The sequence below is a fragment of the Enhydra lutris genome, unplaced genomic scaffold, assembly GCF_002288905.1.
Source record: "Enhydra lutris kenyoni isolate GAN:26980312 unplaced genomic scaffold, ASM228890v2 scaffoldscaffold24, whole genome shotgun sequence".
NCBI classification, from domain to species: Eukaryota; Metazoa; Chordata; class Mammalia; order Carnivora; family Mustelidae; genus Enhydra; species Enhydra lutris.
In genome coordinates this window covers 25,096,065-25,113,394 of record NW_019154108.1, presented here as the reverse complement: position 1 = coordinate 25,113,394, position 17,330 = coordinate 25,096,065, and positions in this window count along the sequence as shown.

Sequence of the window (17,330 nt, the reverse complement as noted above, 5' to 3'; positions counted from 1 at the left end):
CAGAGAGGCAGGCAGAGAGAGAGATCACAAGTAGGCAGAGAGGCAGGCAGAGAGAGAGGAGGAAGCAGGCTCCCTGCCAAGCAGAGAGCCCGATGCGGGACTCGATCCCAGGACCCTGAGATCATGACCTGAGCTGAAGGCAGAGGCTCAACCCACTTAGCCATCCAGGCGCCCCAACAGCCAGTTTTCTTAGATTTAATATTTTGTACACAATTATGACAATATTGGGTGCCTGGGGGCTCAGCTGGTTAAGCATCTGCTTTCAGCTCAGGCTGTAATCCCAGGGTCCTGGGCTCCCTGCTCAGTGGGGAGTCTGTTTCTCCCTCTCTCTCTCTCTCTCTCTGCCCCCCGCAATGTGTTCTCTCTCTCGTGCACACACTCTCTCTCAAATGAATAAAATATTCTTAAAAGTTATGCCAATATTAAAGAAAGAGTTGTGTCTGGTGAATCGATCTGTAGGCAAATGCAGATCACTTTCAGATGTAGTCTTTGCTAAACTGTTCCAGAGGTTGGCCCACCATGAGGAACACCCCAACTGTTCATGCAGGGGTAACTTCAGTTTTTCAGGCCTTTGGGAACAACCACCACACATATGTAAAAAGTCAGGAAAAAATGACTTCACACTCATAGAGCAGAGGCAAACCTTAGGTTGACCAAAAATGAAACAGGCTTTCTTAGAGAAAAGGGGAGGTACTTGGTACTATATGATGTTTACATAAGTAGAAATATTTTGAGGAGTAGATTATGATGCAGAGAATAAGACCTAACTGTGGATTTTAAATAGTAATCTTAACTACTTAGATAATTAATCTCTTGGAGCTTCAATTTAAAAGTCTGTAAAATGTAAGGCATAGAAATAAGATGACATATATGGACCAGTATATGGCACATATTTGGTTCTTGACAAATAATAGTTATTAAATTATCATTATGGTTGTTGCTAAATTGTCCTTGAGTCATCCTGTTTTATTGCACAAAATTTTAACCCAAATATTCTGTAAGAGGACATCACAAAATATCCAATCACAGTTTAATCTCTTTCATCATTATATAAAAAAAATCACACTTCCATACCAGTAATAAGCACTCTTTCAAATTATCCTTTAAAATAGCTTGTTGTAAGTATACATAAATTCGTTCCACGTATAATATTCTTTCAATTGACTTAGAGATGTGAAGGCAGACTTGTTAGAGGGAAAAAATCTATACAGGCTGTATTCATACATCCACCAGATATTTATGGAAGACTGTCTCCAGAATCAATGCAAAGTACAGTAACTGCACTAACCGCTATGGATAAATGTGGCAGGATTATAAACAGAAGAACACAGTGAAGTTTGTTAATAAAAAATTAAGTGTAAATTTAAAAGAGGGAGAACTCCCTTCTAATACAATGTAGGTTTGGGGGAGAGGGGAAACAAATAATAGGAAGCATAGCACAGCATATGGAGAAGCTCTATGAAGGAAGTAGCTTTCTGGTTGAGTCTTAAAGGAAAAATCAGATTTTGACATTGGGGGGTGCAAAGGTTTTCTAGACAAAAAGATGGAGATTGAAAATTTCTATGTGCCTTTGGGAAGCAGCAAGTGAGTCTGTTTTGATGGAGCAAAGGATATATAACAATGAATATTTGATTTAACCTATAGGTAAGTAATAGAGACCTCAAATATGACCTGAGCATTTCATATCTTATCTGTTAGTGGATGTCCTTAACATTGTTAGTAGAGGAGAGACGTGATCAGAAATGGGCATTCTGCAGCTTAGGTGTGTAGCCTGTGCTAGTGGGAATAAATCCAGAGAGACCAGTCAGGAGGCTAGGTAATAATCTAGGTGAAAGGGGAATCAATAAGCAACTAGTGGGGAGGGAGTAGGATGGGAAGGGAGTAAAAGACAAAGAGGAGTTAGCTGAAGGACAATTATCTGATTGGACGTGATGGGCCAAGGCGGAGAAGGGGGGAGTCAAAGATGACTCAGAATTTTAGATCTAATTGTCTACGAAAATCTCATAGTAACCCGAATAACGAACACAGAGCAAAGGGCAGACTTTCTGGAAAAAATGATATGCTTAATTTGGGATGCAAGGAGATATCCATCATGCAAATGAAAAACAAAAACAAAGAATAAAACACCTTTATTTAGAAGAAAGTTTGGCTCTGGAGATTGAGATGAGATTCCTACATCAGGTAATGGTGGAGAGTCTGGAGAAAGCTTCAGATTACTATAGGAGGCCATAAAGAGAAAGAAAAGAGAAAAGAATAGTCCCTTGAAGGCAGCATCTAATTTCACGGGTTTGGAGTAAAATGGCCTCTGAGAAGAACAGTCTGAGAGGTAGGAAGAAAATAAAACTGATCCCATGTCTCCAGAGTGTTTGAAAAGCAAGATGGTACAGGGGTGCCTGGGTGGCTCAGTCATTAAGTGTCAGCCTTTGGCTCAGGTCATGATCCTGGGGTCCTGGGATCAAGCCCAACAGCAGGCTCCCTGTTTGGCGGGAAGCCTGCTTCTCCCGCTCCCAGTCCCCCAGCTTGTGTTCCCTCTCTTGCTGTCTCTCTGTCCGATAAATAAAATCTTAAAAAAAAAAAAAAGAAAAGAAAAAAGAAAATCAAAAGGGTACAGATACTTTATAGACTAAGATCTTAGAGAAAGCTGTGTCTTTGGGTTTGTTTTTTTGTTTTTTTGTTTTTTGTTTTTTTGCCAATGCAAGTTGTCTGGAACGCCTAACCCCTTCCATCTAGCCAATTCCAATTCATCCATGAAGCTCAGCGTAAATGTCACCTCCTCTGTGAAGTCACCCTAAGCCATTTCCTAAGAAAAGATAGTCCTGTTCTCTCTCTGCTGTAGGAATTCTCACTTCATATTACATTGCTTCTAGTCATTTGGTCACATGGTAGACATTCTTTAAATGTCTGATAATGGGTGCCAGGGCTAGTATTGAAGGCATAAGAGAAGGGGCTAGTTTTGCTCAGCAGGAATGATACTTTTTTTCTAAGATAGGACAGAAGGAAAGACCTCTAGGCTCAGTATCTATACGATATATAGGCTTCTTAATGACTTCAAAATTGTTTGAGACCCAAAAATAAAAACAAAACAAAAAATACCTCCAAAATTTGAAAACAAAGGTGAAACACAGAAATAACAAATGTTTAAGTATTTACAAAAGTTGTTATATCAAATAGCAATAATTCAAGTCAAATCTTCCATAATCGTGAATAAATGTGATTTAATGCGGGATGTGGGAGGATGAAATACATGCATAATATCCAAACAGGTTTAATATGGTTTGAGATGATGCTTCCAATAGTATGTTTGCCCTGAACCTGGGAGGACCTTAAACCAACCTGAGAAAAGACCACCAGCGCAACTTTGAAATAGAAAGGAGGCAAGAAACAATGCATACTTTATAGGTCCTCCGTGCTGGCCACTTTATTTCACATACATCACTGAAATAAAGGCATGAGGTTACAGTAAAGACCCAGAAACTAATCCTATAAAAATGGTCTCTTCCTCGAGCAGTCTTGTTTCACTTGTAGCAGTGACTGACATGGAGGCAGGTCAACTTTGACCTTCTGGAACAGAGAACATCCATCTACTGTCCTAGCAGTCTACTGACCTCAGTCCGAACCCCACAAACAAGCATCTAATTGCTAGAAAAAGTTCAAGTTATTAATAAACAGATACAGGCAGAGCAAGCTCTCCACATCCCACGAAAAATAATTATGGTGGTTTTAGAAACAAGCTATGACTTGCTAGAAAACTTGCCAGGCAACTTCCAGCCCTTGGCAAATCTATGTACTTTGTTTTGTTGCCTTTATAAAATATATTAACAAAATAATAGCAATAAGGATCTGAAAAGATGCAATGCCTAGATGAAGCCCTAAGGGGGTTTTATGGAGTGGAGCAATAGAGGATGGTAAGCAGTGCCTTTTCGATTAAGAAAATTTCAGTGAAGTTTTTTTTTTTTATTAATTTCAGATTTAAAAATTATTAAAAACGGGACTACATGCATAAAATATAATCTCATTGATGAAAATGACAGCCTAAAATCCTATTTCAAACCCAATTTTCAATACATGGAAGCTGTTCCTGAGCATCTGAGTCATATTAGGATATTCTTGTTAAAATTACTACAGTCTGTGGAGAAAATTAACTTTCTGAAGTATCCCATAGGTGCAGAAGTTATGGGCTTCTTAAAAATTAACATTCAATTTTCTAAAATATATTGCTGGGTTTTCCTAGGATTGTATCTTCAAATAAAATAGGCATCATCTCTATTAAATGTATACAAATTTAAATTATATACAGTTTTTAATATAACTATGGTATGATAATCTTATACTACATATCTGACATTATATCAATTTCTCTACTTATGCACCTTTCTCTCTGGTTATTTAAAATGAAACAGCTCACAGGCGTTTTATTAATGTGTCTCTGAGAAAAGAAAGGCAGAGGCAACTGCCTTCCATGGCAATCAACTACTGCCACGTTATTTTCAAATTTTCATCATGAAATTGCATTTATGAACAGTTACCCTGGGGGAGGGGAGGGTTGAATATTACAAGAAACCAAAGTGAAGAGGCAAAAACAAAGTCAGAACCCAATGATCATTTCAAGGGCAAATATCAGTCCAGACTTAATTTTTTGAATAACCGAGCATTATCTTAATGTCTTACGTGTTGTTCTGGATATAAATATGTGGCTTAGAATATCTCCCTTCCCTGAAACCACACCAGAGAATCAAGAACATATGTCAGCTTCCTCTGACGGCATGGAGTTGGTAAAGGGGCAGGAGTCCTGTGGAGGGACAGGGAGAGTCAGGCTGGCAGTCCCTAATTGCTCTATTTGCACTTTAATGGTTCTCTCTGCTGTCTTCCTTTTGCAGAACTCCTATTCATGATCAACAGGGTGTATGTATAAGGTAATGACTGTGCTTTTACAACTTTTTAAACTACTTAGAGCCACTTGCACATTTGAGAAGAATTCCATTTGCAGAGACCACACTATTACATTAGTTGAGTGAATATGCATTTTAAGGATTGCATGTTAATGAGACCAAGTAGAATTGGGCATTTGAAAACAACTGACCAGGCATGCAAATGCTGGGACTCTAGGTACAAAAGGCAGTTCTTGATTGGGTCATTGATTTGCATAATTGAAGTAATTCCCTTTGTGCTTTGCTTTACTTTGACCATAAAATTCACCAGACCATGGAGGAGGGTCGCAGGTCAATTAGAATGATGACACATTTTAAGCCTTCCTCTGCTCCAGTTGCATTTTCAGGCAAACTGGTTATCTGCTCTGTGGTAGGAAGGGTGTGCCCACTAGGTTAGATCCATTGAGAATTTTTCTCCTGTGTTCAGATCAGGGAAAGACAGAGACAGAGTCATCACTTTCCGTAGTCTTGAACCCTGGAATGTGTTTGCTTAAGCTCAGAGAAAGGGTATAGAAGGGAGATCAAAAGAGTGGACAAAGTAGGAGTTAGAACAGGTTTTTGATCTAGTCCTTGTGGCCATTAAGTTCTACAACACCAATCGATCATGTCCCCATTCCAGCCCTCAAAAGACCCCAGGTAGAATGACCAGAGGAACTAGGCTGAGGACCAAGGGAAAGAAATCTGGGTCAGATGGTAAAACCACTTCCTAAAGCTCGAGGTAGCCAAGCTCATCAGGGTAGGTTTGGGAAACCATGCTCAAGTTGGATGGAAACTATGAAAAGACCATTTTAACAGGACAGAATAAATGGCTGTTTTATACTGTTCAATTCAGCTATAAGGTGTCTGTTTTGCTGGAGTAGGTGTCCTCCTCAGTAAAAGAGTCCGGGGAGAGTGGGGTAGGTGGTTAGTGAGGTCCTAGAGGTTCTGATGCTGATTCCTTTCAAAATATTCTATTTTCTCCTTAAATGTTGGTTTAGAAGAATAACTTTACAAGTAAACACAGGTATAGCATTTGATATTTATGAACTGCTTCAAAACATTTAATCTGATCACGTCCTCAGAGCCCTATCAGCAAGAAACCCATTATCATTCCTTGGCTTCCAACATATGGCACCGTCCTCTTTATTCCCCCATGAATGGGCCATTCTTTTTCTAAACTCTTAACTGGCTCTTTTGTGTTGGCTGCTTGTTTAAGGGTATTTCTCAGGTTCAAGTCTCATTCCTCTTCTCTACCCCAAAGACATCACTCATTTTTATACAAATGACCTTGACATTTTTATCTCTTACCTGGACCCTCTCCCTAAACTCTACTTCTACCATTCAAACTGCCCATCGGACACTTGGTACTTAATTTTCCAGCATTACCTCAAACTCAACAACTTTATGGCTGAATTCATCATTTCTTTTCCATCCTCCCTTCATCCCTTGTGGCTCCTCCTTCTGACTTTCCACTTCAGTTAATGGCATCATCATTCTCCCAGTTATCAAGGTGCAATTTGTTCCCATCACCTTGGATTCCTCTTTCTCCCTTATCTTCCACATTGCATCAGTCATCAAGGCCTTCTGATTATTCTTTCATAATTTCTCTCTACCAGCAGTGTCAGAGAATGGAGGTAGGAATTGGATAATTTACCCATTATCAGAATACACTGTTACCTCACTAAGCCAAGGGACCCTCAGGTAATTTCCTTCATGTTCCATGTCATTTGTGTCCTAGACTTTCCCTTTTGAGTGGTAAGAAATAACAAAGTCAAGACCATCAGATAAAGAACAAGCAAACACAGCTTCCCTGGGGATATCTGGGCTATGGTTGCTGGGTTGGGAAACTGAGGTAGAAAGAGGCTTATGTACAGTTTACTTGGGGGATGCAGACTTTAAATTTGCAACACTAAATAAATGGAAAACCAAGGAATTCCAAGGAAGAGTAGAAAACTCTACAGAGAAAGATAGATTTGGCCCTGAGATCCCAATTTGCTGCAATTTCAAACATTATTTTAGCCCTCAGGACAAAGAAAGTGATACATTGCAACTGTCAAAAAAAAAAAAAAAAACCCTACTCCATTTTCTTTTCTATTTCTTCCTTCCAAGTTAGGGTATAGGTACAAATTGCTGCTTCAGACTGGGCTGATGGGGGAAATAATGTAAAATTTTAAATAAGTCATCTCAGTTAATTAGATGACTGGGGAAGGAGTACAAATGTGACCATGGACACAGAGGAGGAAAAGGGGGCACCACAGAGATGCTCGATAACCTTAGGTTTTAGTGACTTGTGGTATAATTATTATAATAATCAAGTATGCCTACAGTATACTGTATAAGGATTATAAGGAGAGAATAAATCAGTAGACAAAAGGGCCAAGTATATTGATGTGTACATTAGGGAGAGCAATGATATATAAGTTATCATAACCATATATGCCCAAGCAATGATTATAGCCTTCAGACCCTGGCTTGTTATCTACAAAGGGGCGATAGAGCTCAAGGGTTTGAAGATAAATGCATACTGGGTAGATCTGGATTTGAGCCTTTTCTTCGGCCAATCACCAGGTAACTTAATTTTTAGGCTTGAATTTATATTTTCTATGAAATGGGAATTATGATGTCTACTTCACAGGTTGTAAGGATTTAATGAAATAGTGCACAGAAAGCACTTAGCTTTAGTATAAACTTTAGTAAAAGCAAAATTACTCATAGGTTTTATTAGTGTTAACATTCTTTTTTCATGCAAATATGCACCAAGAAATCAAGTCAAACTGTGGACAGTGCTATTTATTTAGGCAAATCTTTATACTTCTTAACCTAGAGTCAGAGATCCACAGGTGAAGTATATATAGATGTTGGTGAAGGTTGCTTTGTGAATTGGTAATAGCCTTAGGCGAGGAGTTCAGAGCTCTCCTGTGCTTAAGCATGATAATTTAGTGTGCTTGAACAACCTGTAACACATTTTGGCAAACTGTCATCCATCTTGGTAAATTACATAGCCAAATGCTTTAATGAAAGCATGATGTCTGTCAACCTTAGGCTTAGGGTAACTCTCATTCGAGACGGAGAGCCATGGATGGTATCCAGCCACAGGCAGTTCTCCCCAACACCTTCTATGTGAATGCCAATGGTTCTCAAGGAGAAGAGAGGAAGATGAGTATCTCAACACAATCTACTTGAATTGCTACAAAAGCAGTTCAAAGGACACCCCAATGGGAAACAGATATTCCAGGAGAGAGAGAGAGAGAGAGCACGCCTTTGCCTGTGTTTCCTTCTAGCGAGATGGAAAGAATAGAGGGACAGTGTTCTGACATCAAAATATTAATCATCCAACACTGTGAACAAGGTATTGGAGGGGAGACCATGAAACTTCAGTATTTCCCAAGGAGAAGGCCTTAAAAAGTTTAAAGAAATCTTTGCAAATTATAAATATACTTGTATTATTATTATTATTTATTTCAGAGATCAGCATTCATTAAAGTGAAATATGCAGTTAATGGGCTACTTTGTGGCTTATCTTTTGCATTGCCAATAAATTTGAGGGTAGGTACATGCATTCCCTTAAGGATGCTACAAGGCAGAATGGTTTCAGTTTTTTTGTATTTATTATTATTACTGTTGGTTCATTAATAGCCAATTAATTATTCCTAATGAATTATCAAAGGCACTAATGATACCTAGGTTCTTCTTTTTCACTAACTAGCTCAAGTATAGAAAACAATATTTCCTGGAAAACTTTTTTTTTAAACCCATTTCTTCTGTCTGCTATTGACCTCATCTTGAGCCCTTCCACAGGCCAATGAAGGCTAGAAGGAGGAGTAAGGAAAAGGTCGCTAAAGTGTAGAAGCGGTAACAGCTGTCCCAAGCTCCGGCTCAGTGCCGGGGGAGGAGCTCCAGTAAAGTACATCAAGTCAACACCACCCCGCCTGTTCCTTTGTCCTTTTATAGACAACTATTAAATTAGCTTTAAGTTCCCTGTGGGTAGGAATATAAGGTCTACTTTCAAACCGTGTTCAGGATCTAGCACCTTACTTAATGTTAAATAATAACAGTGCATTTTAATTGGCTTATTTTCAAAGCACCAGATTAAATTATTCTCCTAATTAATTGGTTGATCTCATATTTCACTTATATTGTCAGGTTATTATTTTTCCCTTTAGGGATCAAGACACCACTGACAGTTCAAATACTTCTTCATTAATTACCATGTCTTAGATTCCATATAATCTTATTATAATTATTTTGATATCATATTTATTGCAGACCAGCATGTATTAGGAGAGATTAAGAACAGGGAATTAGTTTCAACTCTTCCCTCTAATAGGCACATCGAGTCACTGCCCCAAATCCAATGGAAGGTGTACTTGGCTTGGCAGATGAGAGGCTTCAATTAGGTTTAATTGGTCAGACGTGAGACCCGTTTTGTGAAAGTGATCAATAAACATTTTATAGTAGTGAATCAAGTTTCTTTTTCACCAGCTAAACATTTCTTGTTAACTGGTTCATCTTCTCCTTAGGTAGCTGTGATAGACAACTAAAGCAATCACTACACTTTAAGAGGGAACTAGGCAAACTGGTAGATCTTAAAGGAAAAGGAAGGAAGAGAGAGAATGATCTGAAAATCAGCCAAGGTCCTTTTAATGGTTAAAGGAACGGTGAGTGTTTAGTCTGGAGAGCAGAAGATGTGGGGAGACCTACAGGACTCGAACATCTAAAGGAACTTCCATGGATAGGAAATGGGTTAATTTCATGTAACGGAACAAAGGTCAAAGGGTTGATGCTGCAGAGAAACGTTTGCACAATATAAGAAAAAATAAACTTTCAAAATCATATATACAATCATAAAAAGATATTCCCCTGTCTGTCATTCTTAAAAAGGTGTTAAAGAAGCTAGATTTTTAAAACTTCACCAAATAATTATAAATGCCTACTATGTGAGACACAGTCATAAACAAGTGAACAAATCCAAGTGCAGGATGCCAAGGAGCTTAGTTTTTAGTGTGTGTTGTGGCGGGGGTCGGGGGAGGGTTGGGGACAGTCCCAGAACATGAACAGTCAAACCACGGTGTCTCAGGTAGAGGTATGTGCTGTGCCAGGAAGTCAGGGGACCGAGGTCAGAGAGGCTGTGTGGGCCTAAGCATATCAGGGATTTCCAGAACAGGTGGAGAGCTCTGAGATTTTAAACTCAGTGCAAAGAGAGCCTTTGGAGGGTTTTAAGCAGAGAAGACATGATTTGAATTCCATTTTTCAAAGACCACTCTGTCTGTTGCGTGGAGAATGAATTAAGGAGAAGAATGGAAGCAGAGGTACCTGCCAGGAGACCACTGGTTGAGACAGGTAAGATGGGGTGGACAAACCTGGGAAAGGTTCTGGTGGTAGAGCCAATGCTAGATACAAAGGGACAGATGAGAGAGTGGCTGGAAGGTGGTGCCTCCCTGCAGGGGATGCTTGGAACAGAATTCCTGTAAGTGGGAGGTTGGAGATACAGGTCTCTGGAGGTCCCTTCAACCCTGAAGTTTTGTAATTTCATGGTCAACTACGGGTGTGGCAACACTAGATCCTCCATGTAACCTTTCTGCTAATGCAGGAGCACTTATGTGAGCAACACTGATTGTGAGACTGAGAGAGGACATGGGGGCTCTGAAGGCAGAGATGTTCTATTGTTTTCTTCACTACTACACTTCTAGTGCTTAGTACAGCGCGAAGCAAATAATCAGAACCCAGTAAATATTTGGTGATTGAATACAAAGATGAAAAGTCTGTAATTCTTTTAAACCTGAAGTTGATGTTCAAACTAACTCATTCCTGTCTAACCCACCTTGCTCTTACTGTAATGTGAGCGTTGCAATTGAGGGCCGATAGGAAGAATAGAGTTGTTTACATATGTAGGTTTTAAAGCTCCACAGTTACGATGTGTCAGAATGTTCCTCTCCCTCAGACTCACAAGTCTTGAACTTGACTTTTCTTGTACAACTATGCCAAGCCTTCCAAATGAAGAAATCTCATAAAAACAGAAATAAACAACAAGCTAACATTAAGTGAAACCACTAGAATTTTGTGTTTGTGCTCTAAGGACATGTGCGCTATGTAGATACTAGGGATGGGTTTGTTTTTTTTTTTTTTTTGCTGAATCATACTGTTAACTGTAGAGCCTAGCTCTGAGTAGGCCCTCAGCAAATGTCAGGGCATTCCCGAAGTCTAAGTTCACTGAGGGTGAGAAAATACGCCAAGGGTGGCGCTTCAGTCTACCTGGGAGAGATACTCAGCTCTGCTTATGAAGTTCTCTGTTCTTACGATTCTCACTGGAATTAGACCATCATGTCAAGGGGGCTATATGCCAGCCTTCAAATCATTCTGGATAAATTGTTTCTTGGCTTTAAGTTTCTGTTCAGTGGATAACTACCTGGTAGGGTCCGAAGACCCAATAGTGGCCCCTCTGGAGGTTCTCTCTGCCTGTTCTTCCCTTTCCCTCCTGTCCCTCACTGGACTGTTTACTCCGTTTCTTGTAATTCACAGAGTTTATTGCCCCTCTTGTACCACGAGGCAGAGGGGTAAGCAACGATGGGGATCCAACACTGAACCGAACTGGAAACAAGCAGAAATTGTTGCTAAGGCAACTGATTCAGAGAGTCCCACATCCAGCCATCACAGTGTGGGGGAAGTTTCCGATGAGATCACTTGACGGGCAAGGGGACCCTTCAGGAGAAGAGCTGAGCTGATAAAGGGACCAAGCCGTTGCCATTCCAAGTGATGTCTTTTTCTGTTTTCCTTTCCCAATAAAGAGAAGAGCTTGTAAAAGGCCTGAAGGATAAGCAGGTTGGGGAAACTGGACAGGATTTCAAAGACTCCTGTTCAATTAATTTGACTGCAGCTAGATCAGAACAGCGGTGCTCCTGGGTACAAGCAGAGGGGAGACTTTAGGGCAAGGAGACAGGAGGAAAGGGGACAGGGCACTGAACACACTTCTGAAGCACTGTGTACCCTACAATGGGAGTGATGGCCTTTATTTACACGATGCCTTTTGTCCAGGATCCTGCCAGCGCAGTGCAGACATCACCTCCCTGGGCTTCTAAACACCCCTGTGAGCAGAGGATCAAGGACAGGGATTACTTTTCAGATGGGAAAACTGGCACGCACAAACAGCATGTGTGCCAAGACCCCTTCATAAGACGGTGAGTGGCACAGCCAGAAACAGGATGTAGGTAAAAATAACAACAATATATTTTTTTAATTGCTTCTTAACATCGCTCCTGCTGGATCGAGATCTATTTCACAAAACTGACTTTAAAGGGCCAAGGTCTCTCTTTGGCCCTGGCACGGAGAGCCTGCGGGCTCTGAATGCAGCTGTTCACGCCCCTGACGGATGCGTGCACCAGGGGGTTCCAGTGTGGGCTTGCGGGATACAGTCGTCACGAGAACACGCTTCGGGACAGCAGTGCTGCTGCTCTGGACCTCATTCTCCTGCTTGAATGGCATCCTGCCCTTTCAGGGGGTTCATTTTGGTACCTTTCTCTGCTGTGTGGATTCTCAAACTGGGAATGTTAATCAATCAAACAAATGTTTATTGATTGCTGACCACTGTCAGAACTAGTACTATGACTGAGTAACAAATGTGACCTGAGGCACTCCCCTACAAGAACCCCTGTGCCTCCCACAGATCCTTCTACAGCAGAAGGAAGACACGCAGCAAACAAGAAAAGGATGGATGGAAAATGAGCCTCAAACTACCACAGGCCCAATGGGGACAGAAGGTGTGGCAGCTTCTGAGAAGAGCAGAGTGTGGTGACCGGAAGTCAGAGCAACCTTGACCAGGGAAGGCCTCTCGAGCCATTTGTTAGAGGTTTGGTTTGTGACTGGAGCGAGACGATGCCAGTTCTAGATGAAACACAAGATGCACGCACCCCGTCACCTGCCCTCCACACACGCTCTGGCAAGAAGGACCGAGTGTGCCAGACTGTAAGTACTTATTTACCATAATGGCACTCAACTCCTTCCCTAGACTCGGTCCCCCTGGGTAGGGACAGTGCTCTATTCCTCACTGTATCGCTAGCGTCTAGTTCTGGGCCTGACACATAGTAGGTGCTCAGTAAACACATGATTAATGAGTGGATGGGTGAATCAGTGAATAAAATATGTCCTGAGATGACGACAACAACAACAACATCATCTCATGCTCTCCTCCGCGCAGCAAGAATTCATAGCCGGTGTTGAACAAACGAGCGGTAATTCCAAGTTCCCACATAGGACAGTAGGCTATGATTTGGGGGATTTGAGTCTTGGCTCTGCCACGTACTACCCTTGTGATCTTAGGCCAAGGCTCCAAACCTGTTTCCTCACTTATTAAATCTGAATGAAATAATTATATTTACCTCAGTGGTCGTGGTAAGGTTGAAATAAGGCATGCAAAAATGCTTTATCAAGTTTAAATCCGTGTACAAATCTCAGTCGTTATTGTCATTGGTAGTGTAATTTAGCATATCATTAATTTATGTCATCCATTACATACTTCTCCTACCAAAGTACTATTGTAAATCACGGGCCTTTTAAGGCTGAAATGGCCTAAAGATAAATAAGCCAAGGTTGACACAAAATAATTTCTGTGGTTGCCTTTCTCCCTTCTCTGCTCTCATCATTCAGCTTCACCACATCACAGCAGAACTGGAAACATTTCTGCAGTCACTTCTCATCTCTACGCTCACTCAGGGCCAGATGCTACTTCTCTGCCCTGAAGCTGTGGCAGTGTTTGGCCAGCCTCCCAGCTCGAGTCCACCCCCCTCCTTCAATCTGGAGTCTTGTGCTAAATCATCTTTCTCAAGCATAGTGCGAGCAGGTGACTGCCTGTCTTAGACGCTTCAAAAAGTCTCTGATTGCTTCTTTTCTGAAAAGCCCCCTTCATGACGTTTGAACTTCTTAACACAGCCCTTCCCACGCTTACGGAGCTCCTTGGTCGGGGGGCGGTGGGGTGGGACTATGTCCATTACCATTATCTACCAAGCCCCCCCTTAGTGTACAAATACATTAAGTTAGAAGAATCATATTGAACCCTACAAAATAACCACTCTTCCAACTTCCCTTCTCAGTTGTGACCAACACAAGCTCACAAACTCCCAGCCGAGCCTTTCATGCACGGATCCCATGGACTAGATTCCACGACACTCCGCATAAGCAGCACCTCCAGCAGGGCGCTCGCTCATGCACTCATCGTACTAACCTTCTTCTCCCTTCTGGCCCACTAGCAACTGCCTCTTGTTTACCACCTCCACCCACTTCCCTTAGCTCGGTAGTGGGAATCCCCTTACCTACCAATCCCGCACACATACTGCCACTACCCTTTGTACTTTGCACAACATACCTGCCATTAGTCCCACCCCACCCCCCATTACCCTCTGCAGTGTCCTTCAGTAAACCAGGCCCTGTTCCCATTTAGAACTGCCCAGGACGAAGGGGCCCCAACACACACCCCTCGCCGTTTCTTCTTCCACATCGTCCATTTAAAAATGGGATTCTTGGGCACCTGGGTGGCGACGGCCTTAGCTCAGGTCATGATCCCGGAGTTCCGGAATCGAGTCACGCATCAGGCTCCCAGCTCCATGGGGAGTCTGCTTCTCCCTCTGATCTTCTCCTCACTCATGCTCTCTCTCACTGTCTCTCAAATAAATAAGTAAATAATATCTTTTAAAAATAAAAATAAAAATGGGATTCTCTTCAGCACCAGCCGATCAGTACTAAATGTCTATTATAGACAACTCTTAGTATTAGGTGTCAAGAAAGTGACATGGTGTGTGTTTTAGTCCCTGCCCTTGGGGACCTTATGATATAGTTGGTGATACAAGACATATGCCTAAAATAGTTACGTGCCTTGCAAGGTCCTTACATCTGCAGGCATTTCTCTCCCCGCAATACCTCCCCCCCGCCCCTGCAATATGATTTATTTATTTGGCCTGAGCCAGCTGCCAACTCCTTGTTTTCATGTCTGTGTCCTTTTTGCAGCATGCTTGTTCTTGAATGTTTCTCTGAGTGTGTCACTTCTGCTCAGAGGTATTTCTGTACTTTTTCTTTCTTTCTTTTTTTTTTTTTTTTAATGTATGCCCAAGCTCTCCCACCAGAACATAAGCTGGAAGGTTGTGGTAATTAGGTTCTTCCTGTCACATCACAGACTGCTGCACGCAGGGGCTTTCAGCCAGTGCTGGTGACAGAGGCTGGCTGAAAGAGGTCATCTGGCCCAGTTGTTAACTGTCACACACACACACACACACACACACACACACACACACACACACACACAGATCTGGAAGTAGAGCTCAGTTAGAATCACAGTGCCACCTCTTCCAGAGCCATGTTAATCAACCCGCACCAACTTCCTTGTGATCAGGGGACTCTATAACTTAACATGACACCAGATGAGAAGTGACTGTATGCAGCCAGGTGCCTAGGGTCACAAAAATTGCCAGGTCACTCATACTGGACCGGCAACACAATTATCATGGGGCTCAGGGAATCATTTTCTCCATTCCCTTCTAAGTTCCAAAATATGCTGTTTCTTCTATGTTTTCCACAGGTAACGGATGCTACCTCTCATTGTTCATTATTCACTTAGAAATACTTGTTGAGCATCTCTCTATGCTGCACATACAACAGTGTGACAATCAGTCTCTACTCTTAAAGACCTTGCTGTCTAGTGACAAAAACAGACAGAAATGTAGGAAAGCACAAAGTGCAAAGGTGAAGGTCAGAAAAGGCTTTGCCAAAAGCCAATAAGGGAGTTACCTAACTCAAAAAAGGCAGATTTCCTCAAGAAAGTAACCTTGAGGTTTGGCTTATGGATGAGCAGGTCTTAAGTAAGATGCAGGCGGAAGGAGGGAAACATCTATAGATGTGACCATCTTGTAGGCCGGGTAATGATTTTATGCCTATTTCATGTATCACAAGCTGTATCAAGAGGTCCCTAAATATGGACTAAAACTTACGCACCATGTTGCTTCCTCAGCACCTGATACTAAGACCTGTCTTTAGCAGTTACCCCGTATCAACTGGCTGTTGTCTAGCGAATCCCACCGCAGCCATCCGAATTTGAGAAAAAGTCCCAGCCCTCGAATGGGCAATCTCCCGGCCCACTTGGCTTAGTGGACAAAACGGTGGTTGGATTGGGGAGGGTATGTGCTATGGTGAGCGCTGTGAAGTGTGTAAACCTGGCGATTCACAGACCTGTACCCCTGGGGATAGAAATATATGTTTATAAAAAATAAAATTTAAAAAAAAAAAAGGTGGTCGGAACATGTACTGGGTGAGGAGTTCCGTCATCCTGTCTTCCTCAGACAGTCTAATAAAAAAGGAGACTTCCCCATGCCGCAGTATTCTTTTTTAAAATCTAAACTCAATTTAATTAACATATTAGTTAATTAGTTAATAAACTGTAAGTTTCAGGGGCAGAATTTAGTGATTCATCAGTTGCATACAACACCCAGTGCTCATTACATCAAGTGGCCTCCTTAATGCTCATCACCCAGTTACCCCGTCCCCCTTCCCACCTTCCTTCCAGCAATCCTCAGCTTGTTTCCTAGAGTTAAGAGTCCCTTATCGTTTGCCTCCCTTGGTTTTCATCTTATTTTATTTTTCTTTCCCTTCTCCTATGTTCTTGTTTTGTTTCTTAAATTCCACATCTGAATGAAGTCATATGGTATGTCTTTCTCTGACTTATTTCACTTAGCATAATACCCTCGAGTTCCAGCCACATCATTGCTAATGGCAAGATTTCACTCTTTTTGATGGCCAGGTAATATTTCATTACACACACACACACACACACACACACACACACACACACACCACCTTTTCTTTATCCATTCAACAGTCAATGGACATTTGGGCTCTCTCCATAGTTAGGCTTCTGCTGATAATGCTGCTATGAACATCGGGGTGCATGTATCCCTTCGAATCTGTATTTTTATATCCTTTGGGTAAACACCTAGTAGTGCAATTGCTGGATTGTAGGGTAGCTCTATTTTTAACTTTCTGAGGAAACTGCATGCTGTTTTCCATAGTGGCAGCACCAGTTTGCATACCCACCAATAGTGTAAGAGGGTTCGGTTCCCCTTTCTCTGTATCCTCACCAATACCTGTTGTTTCCTGAGTTGTTAATTTTAGCCATTTTGATTGGCCCACACCCCACTATTCTTCTGTGTGCTGGGAATCTCCTGAGATTGCTAGATGGTAGGGCCTGGGAAGCCTAGCCACATCAGAAAGTGAGAGGAGCCATGGGTGAAGCCTTTCTGGTAGGTCTCTGTTGTCTGGTCACTAGGCCAGCTGGCTTGAAAGAAGCACCTGGCAGGGGTGTATCTGCTCCCACTTAGAAACCCTGTTCAGAATCACCCCTGCTGTATACTTCCTGTTCTCATGATGCAGGAAACAAAGTGGTAGAGG